We start from the raw sequence: 10,350 nt of genomic DNA, 5'->3' as shown, positions 1-10,350 counted from the left end.
ATGTTTTTTCTTTCAAGGAGACACTAAAGGAACAAATCCGTGTGCTCACTGGACAATATATATAACATGTAGAGTAAAAAAGAGATGTAACAAGTGTACAACCTCTTTGGCGAAGCCATGTCGATCTCAGCGTGATTGGGTTAGCCGGTGAGGATGCTCTGGCTGACTTGGCTGTCGGAGGAGGGGAAGAAGATCTTAGGCGTCTGGAGATGGAGCCCGAGGTACTGCTCCGCTGTGATGGAGGGTTTCGTCGTTGGAGCAGCTCCGGTGAGTTGTACGACACCGAGGCTAAAGCAGGACAAGAGAGACAACGAACAATGTTAACCTGAGTGGAATTCTAATAGCATCTCCAATACATGACGTAAAATACATAACCACAAAGTGCTAGATGTAAAATACATCATCCGCTCATCTCTGAACTTAACTGTCGAAACTGAATTTAACTGTCGAAACTGAACTTAACTGTCGAAACTGAACTTAACTGCCGAAACTGAATTTTGCTGTCGAAACTAGACGCACTAGCAAGGTGAGGCTACACGCCGGTCGACTGACTTTTTCATCTCTGGTCAGTCGATTTTACAGCAGTTGGATATGAAATCAAGGGCCTGCGGTTCATCTTCAACCTCCACCCCCTGAGCCGGCCAAACAGCAGACCCCGCCGCCCACGGTGCGCCGCCCCGCCCGCCCCGAAAACACTCCCCACCGCTGGTCCGCCGCCACCTCGGCCATCCCTCTAGGCCCCCCTGTCGTGGTTTTGTCACGGCAGATGTCCTAGAGAAAGGACTTAGTCATGGAGCCATCGCGACGGGTTAGCTTGAAGGGGTTAAAGCGGACACAGGGATGCAAGAGAGTTTATACTAGTTCGGCCCCTTCAATGAAGGTAAAAGCCTACGTCTAGTTGTGATGGAATTGATGGGGTTTCGATGACTAGGGAGCAAACAAGCTTCGCCTATGTCTCGAGTTGTTGTTTCTTGTCCTTGAACCGCCGCCGGGTCGTCCCCTTATATACACGGGTGACACCCGTCGGTTCACAGAGTCCCAACACCGGTCGATATTCGTATCCGGGTTGGTCTCTCTTTATTCCTAACTTACAATACAAGTTTATATACAAATTCCGGTTTACAGCTACAAGTCTTGAACCGGCTACGGGCCTTAGGCCCTCATCTGCCTTCTTGGGCTTTATCACTTCTGGAACTACTGATGAAGTTGACCCGGCCCAGATAGGCCGGTTTACGCCCAACAGTAATATCCCCAACATTAGGCCCCAGATTGATTTGAACGGGTTTATGTCAATCCTTTAACAAAAACTTCATCTTCAACGTCTTCTCATAAATTGGTAAACCACCGTGATGTCATCTTCTCTGATTACTGTAAACCGGAGTGACGTCACCTGTCATAACAAAGATATCCATTATGCTTCTTTGTTTAATATATCTGTGGAAATCAAGGCGATAGCTCCGTTTCGTGGCCCCTTGATTGTCGCGCCTGACACATGTCTTTTTGCCTTATAAATAGGACCGAAGGGTCATTTCCTTTCTCTTTCCCTTCTTCCCCTTCTGCTTCGTCTTCCTCGCATCGCCCGGCTTCAGAGCTCCGCCGCCACCGTCGACCTCTGCCTCAACCTTGGCCGCTACATCAACCTGGGCGCACCAGAGCATCGCGGCAACCTTCCGCGTCTTCGTCAGGTCCGGTAAACCTTCTATCCTTTCCCCCGCGGATCTGTTTTAGGGTTTCTCAGTTCTTCAGTATTCATCGTCTGCCTCTTGCTCATACGATAGATCTGTAGATGAATCCGCAAATCTTTACTCTGTGCAATGATAGTTGTTTGACCTTCGCCTTCACTTATGCATCTCAAAACCATAGATCTATATGAACGTTTTTCTCATTGGTTCGGTACTGCTCCTTTGAACCTCTAAGTATTTATCTCTTTTCTGAACTTGCTTCAGATCCAATGCTGTAAGGAAATCTTGTGAAACCTGTTTCTGCGTACTTGTCCATCCGCAATGCTTAGATCAGGCGGTTTAACCTTATAGAATTTTTTTCCAAACCGGTATATGCCATTAGTCCCCTTATTGAACCGCCAGATGCTTGTTGCTTCATAAAACTCCGGTTCAGATAGTTCTGTCTCCGGTTTAACAGTGCCCATACCAATGTATCTTGATCAAATGCATTTTTGAACCGGGATCTTCTACCTTGTAGATTCCGTCATGGCCAAGCAAGTGTATGAGTGCAATTGGGTTCCTTCTCGCGTCACAGAGGCTCAACTGGACGATTTAGTCCTGATTGGCGCTTTAGGCAGCAAAGATACCATCCATTGGAGGGCTCCTGGCAAAGAATGCCCTCCCACACCTCGAGAAGGAGAGGTTGTTGTTTTCGTAGATCACTTAGCCCGGGGCTTTAAGCCGCCCGGTTCTAAATTTTACCGGGATGTTTTAGCCGATTTCCAGCTCCATCCACAAGATACTGGCCCCAACTCTGTTACAAATATGTGTCACTTCCAAGTGCTCTGTGAAGCGTTCTTTCAAGAGGAGCCCACAGTGGAATTGTTCAGAGACCTTTTCCATCTAAACCGCTGTACTGAGTTTACTGACGGCTCCAATACGAAGTTGGGTGGCGTGGTGATTCAGAAAAGGAAAGAGGTCACATACCCTCACGCCAAACTGCATAGCCACCCCAAAGAATGGAATCGGACCTGGTTCTACTGCAAAGACACCTCCCCTGCTGGTGAGAATCCCTTGCCTGGCTTTCGTCCGGAGCGGCTCAGCAATACACACCCTTTTCCACAAAGATTGACTGCCCAGGAGAGAAGCAAATATGCTCCTCAACTGTCAAAGCTCAGAGCCTTTATGGCCAACGGTTTAACAGGGGTTGATCTCGCTCGCTGTTGGATATCATGGAGCATACTGCCCCTTAGTCAGCGCTCCGGTTTGATGTGCGAGTATACCGGCAGTGTTGATGACCCACTGCGACATTCCAAAATCCAGCTCACCGATGAAGAAATCACAGAGGCTGTGAATAAGATGCTGAATGAACCGGAATATATCTGTGCTAGAAACGGCCTGCTTCCCTTCTGTGCCACCAACAAACCGCCAGCTGTAAGACTTTGATTTTTCTTTTTGCTAAATCTGTTATTGATATATCTGGTCTTTGTTTAATATCAATGTCTGTGTAATCAGGGCAATGATCCATTTTGGAGCAAGAAACTGCCGCAGGAGAAACCAGAAAAACCAGACAAACCGGAAAGATCAACTCAGCAAAAGACTAAAGCTGTGAAGAAGACTGCCCACAGGAAAAGAACCACTGCATCTTCTAATCCGGCCCCTGATGATGATGTGGATAATCCGGACCTTGAGGTAGAGCTTGACTCACTTGGTTTATTTTTCATGCGTCTTATTGATGATGATATTTGTCAGGATGATGCTGAAGCCAGCCACGCGGATGCTGCAGAGGTAATTATTCTCTCTTCCGATTCAGAACCTTTGCCTTCACAAAAAATCTGTCAGGCAAACCGGAAAGTTAAATTTTCTCATCCTCTTGCTTATTTGGATCCTAAATTTCTTATGAAGACCCAACAACATGAAGCTCGTCGCACAACCCGGCATAGCGGCCAGGTAGTTACCTCCGCCGGTTTACCGAACAGTCCGGTTCGGAAACGCCATTCAGAGGTCTCTAATTTGCTTGTCAGTGCTTGTCCTGAAGTGGGCTGCTTTCGTCAACCTCTTAATCCGTCTAACTCCGATTACCAGGTTACTTCCCACTCATCTTCTGGCGAGTCATTGGCTACTCAGCTCCCACCGCTCAAAACGGTGCTTGGGTAGGCTATACTTATTGTGATATTTGCAGTACATCGCCTTAGAACATGTGCTGTATTTGATTTTGTTATTCTTCTCAGGGCCAAACCTCGGCCAAGCAAGAAGGCCCGCCTGGACAAAGCGGCCGAAGAAGATGTCGTTCTTGAGCCAGGCAAGACACCCGATCTTGAAGCGGCTATTCCTGAGGATGTACCCAACTATCCACCGCAGCAAGACGACGATCTTATTGCTGAAGAGAGACCTACTGATGCCTCGGGTCCTGTCAATCAGCCCACAGGTTCCATCCGGATTGAAAGCTCCACCGGTCCAGCAAAACGTACTGACAAGCCAACAGCCCCAGTGCAAACCGGCGGTACCCAGGATGATGAGGTTGTCATTACTGGCACTGGCCATACTGAGCCAAGCAATCCTGTCGCTTTGTCCAAACATTCTGCCAAGGAAGAATTTGCTGCCTTTGGCAAAGGCAAGTGGAACACTGATCTGACGACTTACGCTGCTCTGAACGCCCAAGATATCCATTCCTGCTACCTGAACCAGTTGTATGCCAGTCGCGACTATGAAGCCGGTCTGGTTAACATGATGAAAGATAAATATGAGGTAACTTCCATATGCTCCTTCCTACTTGTATGCTTCAATTCTTGCTGACTCTCCTAGCCCCCAAGGGCCGGTTTGTAATCTGCTTTCAAACCGGGACTTAGTAATGTAAATCTTGATGCTTTGAAATTCGCTGATGTAGCCCCCAAGGGCCGGTTCAACTTAGCGTAGTTAAACCGGTACTTTAAGTAATTGAAATTGCCACATCAGAATATATACGAGCAAATAGCCATTAGCCCCCAAGTGCCAAGTTGAATACTTGTATTGATCTTGGGGATTTGTAAGCAATTGAAAAATGAAGATCGAATATGCATTAGCCCCCAAGTGCCAAGTGCATAACTTGTTATGTGGTTGGTACTTCAATCCTTGTACCGTTTTGCTGAAGCATATAATTGTCTGCATGCAGGCTGAGCTGAAGACGAAAGAAAACCAAATCGCCGACCTCCAAGAAAACCTGAAAACCCAACAAGCTGAAACCTCCAAAGCAAAATAGGAATTAGCCAGCGCTTTAAGCGCCATGGAGCAGCTTAAGGAGAGCTTCAAGAAGAAGCAGGCGGATTGGGCCACTGAAAAGTCCACTTTAATCAAACGAGCAGAGGATGCCGAGGCTACACTAAAACCGGTGGCGGATGAACTGACTAGTATAAAGCGGCACGTGCATACTATGACCACTGCTATCTTTGGTAAGCCAGTTTGACTTCTGAATTGACTCGGCCTTCTTACAGAGCTGCCGGTTTAACCCTTATGATATTTCAGGGACACGCACTAGTCACTTGGGGTCAGATGTGCGGAAAAAATTGAAAACCGTCTACACGTTGGTCGAACAGTTGTACACTGGTGCACAGCGGATCATCTGTACCGCATCTCACAACAAACCGGCGCGCACTTTGATTTAAGATACTCTGATGAAACTGTCGGTGCTTCCCGCCCGGGTTGAAGAGCTGAAGAAATCTGCTGCTCGAACCGGTGCGATCAATGCCTTAATGCGGGCAAAAGCCTGGGTGCCGGATTTTGATCCTATTGAAGCGGCTTAGGGCTATCCCAGCTTGAAAGAAGATGGGTCAGAGTTTAGTGAAGCGGATCAGCGAGCCATAAACCGGGAGGTGTGTCCGCTAGCTTGTCAATTGGCTGAAGAAGCAGACTTGTCTCGTTATCAAGCCCAATATGGCAATCAGAACAAGCGAATAGCTGCCCCAATTCATGAGTCAGAAAATCTTATCCCTCCAATCCGTAAGCACACTTACGCTCCTGATATTGACCCGTCATTGCTGATCCACGATGAAGCTGTTTTTCAAGCATTAATGGGAATCGACTGGACAACTGTTGATTTCTAGCCACTGGGTAAAGCAATGGAGGCTGAAGCGGTGCAGGATGACCCACAACCGTCAGGCTAGGCTGGTGACCAAGCTTGAACCGGAAGCCGGTTTTGAAACTGCCTCTCCTTTGTGAAAAACAATGATATTATTATGGGTACCGTGCTGCCTTGTAATAGGCTAGCTGATACTTTTGATGTTGATATGCCTTCGTGCATAATTTGTTCTTCCTGTGGTGATGAACTTTCCAAAGCACTTTCTGCAAAAAAACTCTTCAAGTACCACCGCGGTTGTACCGTCCGGCGGAATATGATTTCTGCATATATGAAGTCAAAACATCCAAAAAATTCTTAAGTATATGACCAAATTTTTGTGATACATAATACCTGCCATCGTTGAGCATGAAGTTGGCTTGGCCAATCTTGAAGCGGAGTTTTGCAAACCCACACCGTTGGAGGAGATAACAGCTCCTGTATATATATGACGCTGGTTTACCATGTAAACCATGCCGGGTTATAATAAACACCGTGTTACTCCATAAGAGGATGTTAACAACAAGGATCAAACCGGGCAAATAGTCTCCAGGTTGACGTGAACTGTGTTCCTTCAATTGATTGGTTAAAAAACTTTGTCGGTTTAAAAAAAGCACAATAAAAAGCAAAAAACCCCTTCAAAGAAAAGTGTAAAGCAAATGCAATGACAAACTGTTGCAAAAAAAGGTTTTATTTGAGCTAATGAGATGGTGTTACCATGGCCGAACATGACCAAGCTCTCGTTAGGTGTAACTATGGTTCTAGTCAGCCAGGTCCCCAAATGAAACCGTGGCATTTACGCCGATCAAGTGGCATGGTCATGGTTCGGGTTCGACCAAGCCCCCAAGTGATTCTGTGGCCTTAGGCCGATCAAGAGGCATGACTGGTTCAGACATGACCAAGTCCCCAAGTGATCTGGTGGCTCTCGCCTATCAAGAGGCATGGTATTGGTTCGGACACGACCAAACCCCCAAGTGATATAACATGATGCTTTTTAAAAAGCGAACTCAAGGGGTAAACCGAGGCCGCTTTAGAGCAACTCCGTGTAACCTCACATGATGTAAAAGAACAGATACCCCGCTTTAGCTGAGGTTCTGGTTTATTATATTCAATCATAATATATACATTGTCGTAATATGTACATAAGTATAGCCAATGGCTCAGGTATAGTAAGGCCGAAGATGAGCTATGTTCCACGTCCTGTTGGTCTCCTCCTCTGATGTGCGTGAGTCTTTATGCTCTTGAATATCGATCAGATAGTACGACCCGTTGTGCAGATTCTTACTGACCACGAAAGGCCCCTCCCAAGGTGGGGATAACTTATGCATATCAGTCTGATCTTGGATGAGCCGAAGCACCAAATCTCCTTCCTGAAAGGTTCTGGTTCTGACTCGGCGACTGTGATAACGACGAAGATCCTGCTGGTAAATCGCCGACCGGGAGGCTGCGATGTCACGGTCTTCATCCAACCGGTCCAGAGCATCTTGCCGTGCCGTCTCGTTGTCCGCTTCAATATAAGCCATCACACGAGGTGAATCATGACGGATATCACTGGGGAGAACCGCCTCCGCTCCATAAACCATGAAGAACGGTGTGTATCCTGTTGATCTGTTGGGTGTTGTATTGATGCTCCATAACACAGATGGTAATTCTTCTACCCAACAACCCGGCGTTCTCTGCAAAGGAACCATGAGCCGGGGCTTGATGCCTCTCAAGATCTCTTGATTAGCTCTTTCTGCTTGACCATTGGACTGTGGATGTGCCACTGATGAAACGTCGAGCCGGATGTGCTCCCGTTCGCAGAACTCCTTCATAGCACCTTTGGACAAATTGGTACCATTATCTGTGATAATACTGTGCGGAAAGCCAAACCGGAAAATCACCTTTTTGATGAACTGAACCGCCATGGCCGCATCACACTTGCTAACAGGTTCTGCCTCCACCCACTTTGTAAACTTGTCAACCGCCACCAGGAGGTGGGTCTTCTTATCTTTGGACCTTTTGAAAGGCCCAACCATATCCAGCCCCCAAGTCGCAAACGGCCAAGTAATTGGAATAATTCTCAATTCTTGAGCCGGCACATGAGCACGTCTTGAAAACCTTTGGCAACCATCACATCGTCTGACCAGATCCTCCGCATCAGCATGAGCAGTTAACCAATAGAAGCCATGGCGAAACGCTTTAGCCACCAGAGACTTTGAACCGGTGTGGTGACCACAATCTCCTTCGTGGATCTCACACAAAATTTCATGGCCTTCTTCAGGAGACACGCAGCGTTGAAAAGCTCCTGACACACTGCAATGATGCAACTCGCCGTTGATAATAGCCATGGACTTAGATTGCCGGATTATCTGCCGGGCCAGAATCTCATCCTCTGGCAACTCGCCCCGGTTCTTGTACGCCAGGTAAGGAAGCGTCCAATCCGGAATAACATGAAGAGCTGCCACCAATTGAGCCTCCGGATCAGGAGTAGCCAAATCCTCTTCACCAGGGATCTTGACCGACGGGTTGTGCAACACATCCAGAAAAACATTGGGCGGGACCGGTTTGCGCTGAGAGCCCAGCCGGCTTAAAGCGTCCGCCGCTTCATTTTTCTGCCGGTCCACGTGGTCCACCTGATAGCCTTTGAAATAACCTGCAACAATATCCACCTCATGACGATATGCTGCCATGAGTGGGTCCTTGGAGTCCCAAGTGCCAGACACTTGCTGAGCCACAAGGTCCGAGTCATCGAAGCACTTAACTCGACTTAGATTCATCTCCTTAGCCATGCGGAGACCATGGAGCAAGGCTTCATACTCAGCTGCATTGTTAGTACAAGGGAACATTAAGCGGAGAACATAACAAAACTTATCACCTCGTGGGGAAGTTAATACGACTCCAGCCCCCGAGCCTTCCAATTGCCTGGATCCTTCAAAATGGATGGTCCAATACGTGTGGTCCGGCTTTTCTTCAGGTGCTTGCATTTCCGTCCAATCATTGATGAAATCAACAAGTGCTTGATACTTAATCACTGTCCGAGGCACATACTTCAAACCGTACGGCCCCAGCTCTATAGCCCATTTTGCAATCCGGCCAGTTGCTTCCCGGTTCTGGATGATATCTCCCAAAGGAGCAGAACTGACCACCGTAATTGGGTGCCCTTGGAAGTATTGTTTAAGCTTCCGGCTTGCCATAAAAACTCCATACACCAGCTTCTGCCAATGCAGATACCTTTGCTTGGACTCGATTAGTACCTCGCTGATATAATAGACCGGTCGTTGAACCGGATGTTCCTTGCCTGCCTCCTCTCGCTCCACCACAATAGCCACGCTGACCGCGCGAGCATTAGCAGCAACATATAGCAGTAACGGCTCCTTGTCAATGGGAGCGGCGAGCACAGGCGGATTGGCCAACTGCCGCTTTAAGTCCTCAAATGCTTCATCAGCGGCGGAGCTCCAAACAAACTGATCTGTTTTTTTCAACATCTGATACAAAGGGATTGCCTTCTCTCCAAGACGACTGATAAACCGGCTTAACGCGGCAATCCGGCCTGCCAGGCGTTGAACATCATTGATACACTTCGGTTTAGCCAGGGAGGTGATAGCCATGATCTTCTCTGGATTAGCCTCAATTCCCCTGTTGGACACCAGAAAACCCAATAGCTTGCCCGCCAGTACACCAAAGACACACTTGTCCGGATTAAGCATCATCTTGTATGTTCTCAGGTTATCAAAGGTTTCCTTCAAATCACCAATCAGAGTCTCCTTCTCCCTGGACTTAACCATGATATCATCCACGTAAGCATGTACATTACGGCCAATCTGCTTGTGAAGACAATTTTGTACACACCATTGGTAAGTTGCCTGGGCACTCTTGAGCCCGAAGGGCATAGACACATAGCAGAAGGCTCCAAAGGGAGTTATAAATGCTGTCTTCTCCTAGTCCTTAACTGCCATTTTGATCTGATGATAGCCAGAATATGCATCCAAAAAACTTAAACGCTCACAACCCGTCGTAGCATCAATAATTTGATCAATACGGGGGAGGGCAAAAGGATCTGCTGGACAAGCTTTATTAAGATCTGTGTAATCCACACACATGTGCCAGGTGCCGTTTTTCTTGAGGACCAGCACCGGATTGGCAAGCCACTCAGGGTGAAAAACTTCAACAATAAAGCCAGCTACTAAAAGCCTGGCTACCTCTTCTCCAATTGCCTTGCGTCTTTCTTCGTTAAACCGGTGGAGGAATTGTTTCATCGGTTTATATTTAGGATCCACATTAAGTGTGTGCTTAGCGAGTTGCCTCGGTACACCTGGCATGTCAGAGGGCTTCCATGCAAAAATGTCCCGATTCTCATGGATGAACTCGAGGAGCGCGCTTTCCTATTTCGGATCCAAGTTGGCACTGATGCTGAACTGCTTGGACGAATCGCCAGGTACGAAGTCAACAAGCTTAGTTTCTGCTACCGATTTGAACTTCAGGGCCGGATCATGCTCCGTAGTTGGCTTCTTCATCGGAGTCATGTCCGCCGGATCAACATTGTCTTTATAATACTTCAACTCCTCGGTGGCACAGACCGACTCTGCATAGGCCGCATCTCCTTCCTCACACTCCAAA

Source organism: Triticum urartu, chromosome 2A (assembly GCF_056163025.1).
Source record: "Triticum urartu cultivar PI428250 chromosome 2A, HENAU_Tu73, whole genome shotgun sequence".
NCBI classification, from domain to species: domain Eukaryota; kingdom Viridiplantae; phylum Streptophyta; class Magnoliopsida; order Poales; family Poaceae; genus Triticum; species Triticum urartu.
Note: the sequence above shows the minus strand (reverse complement) of the source record.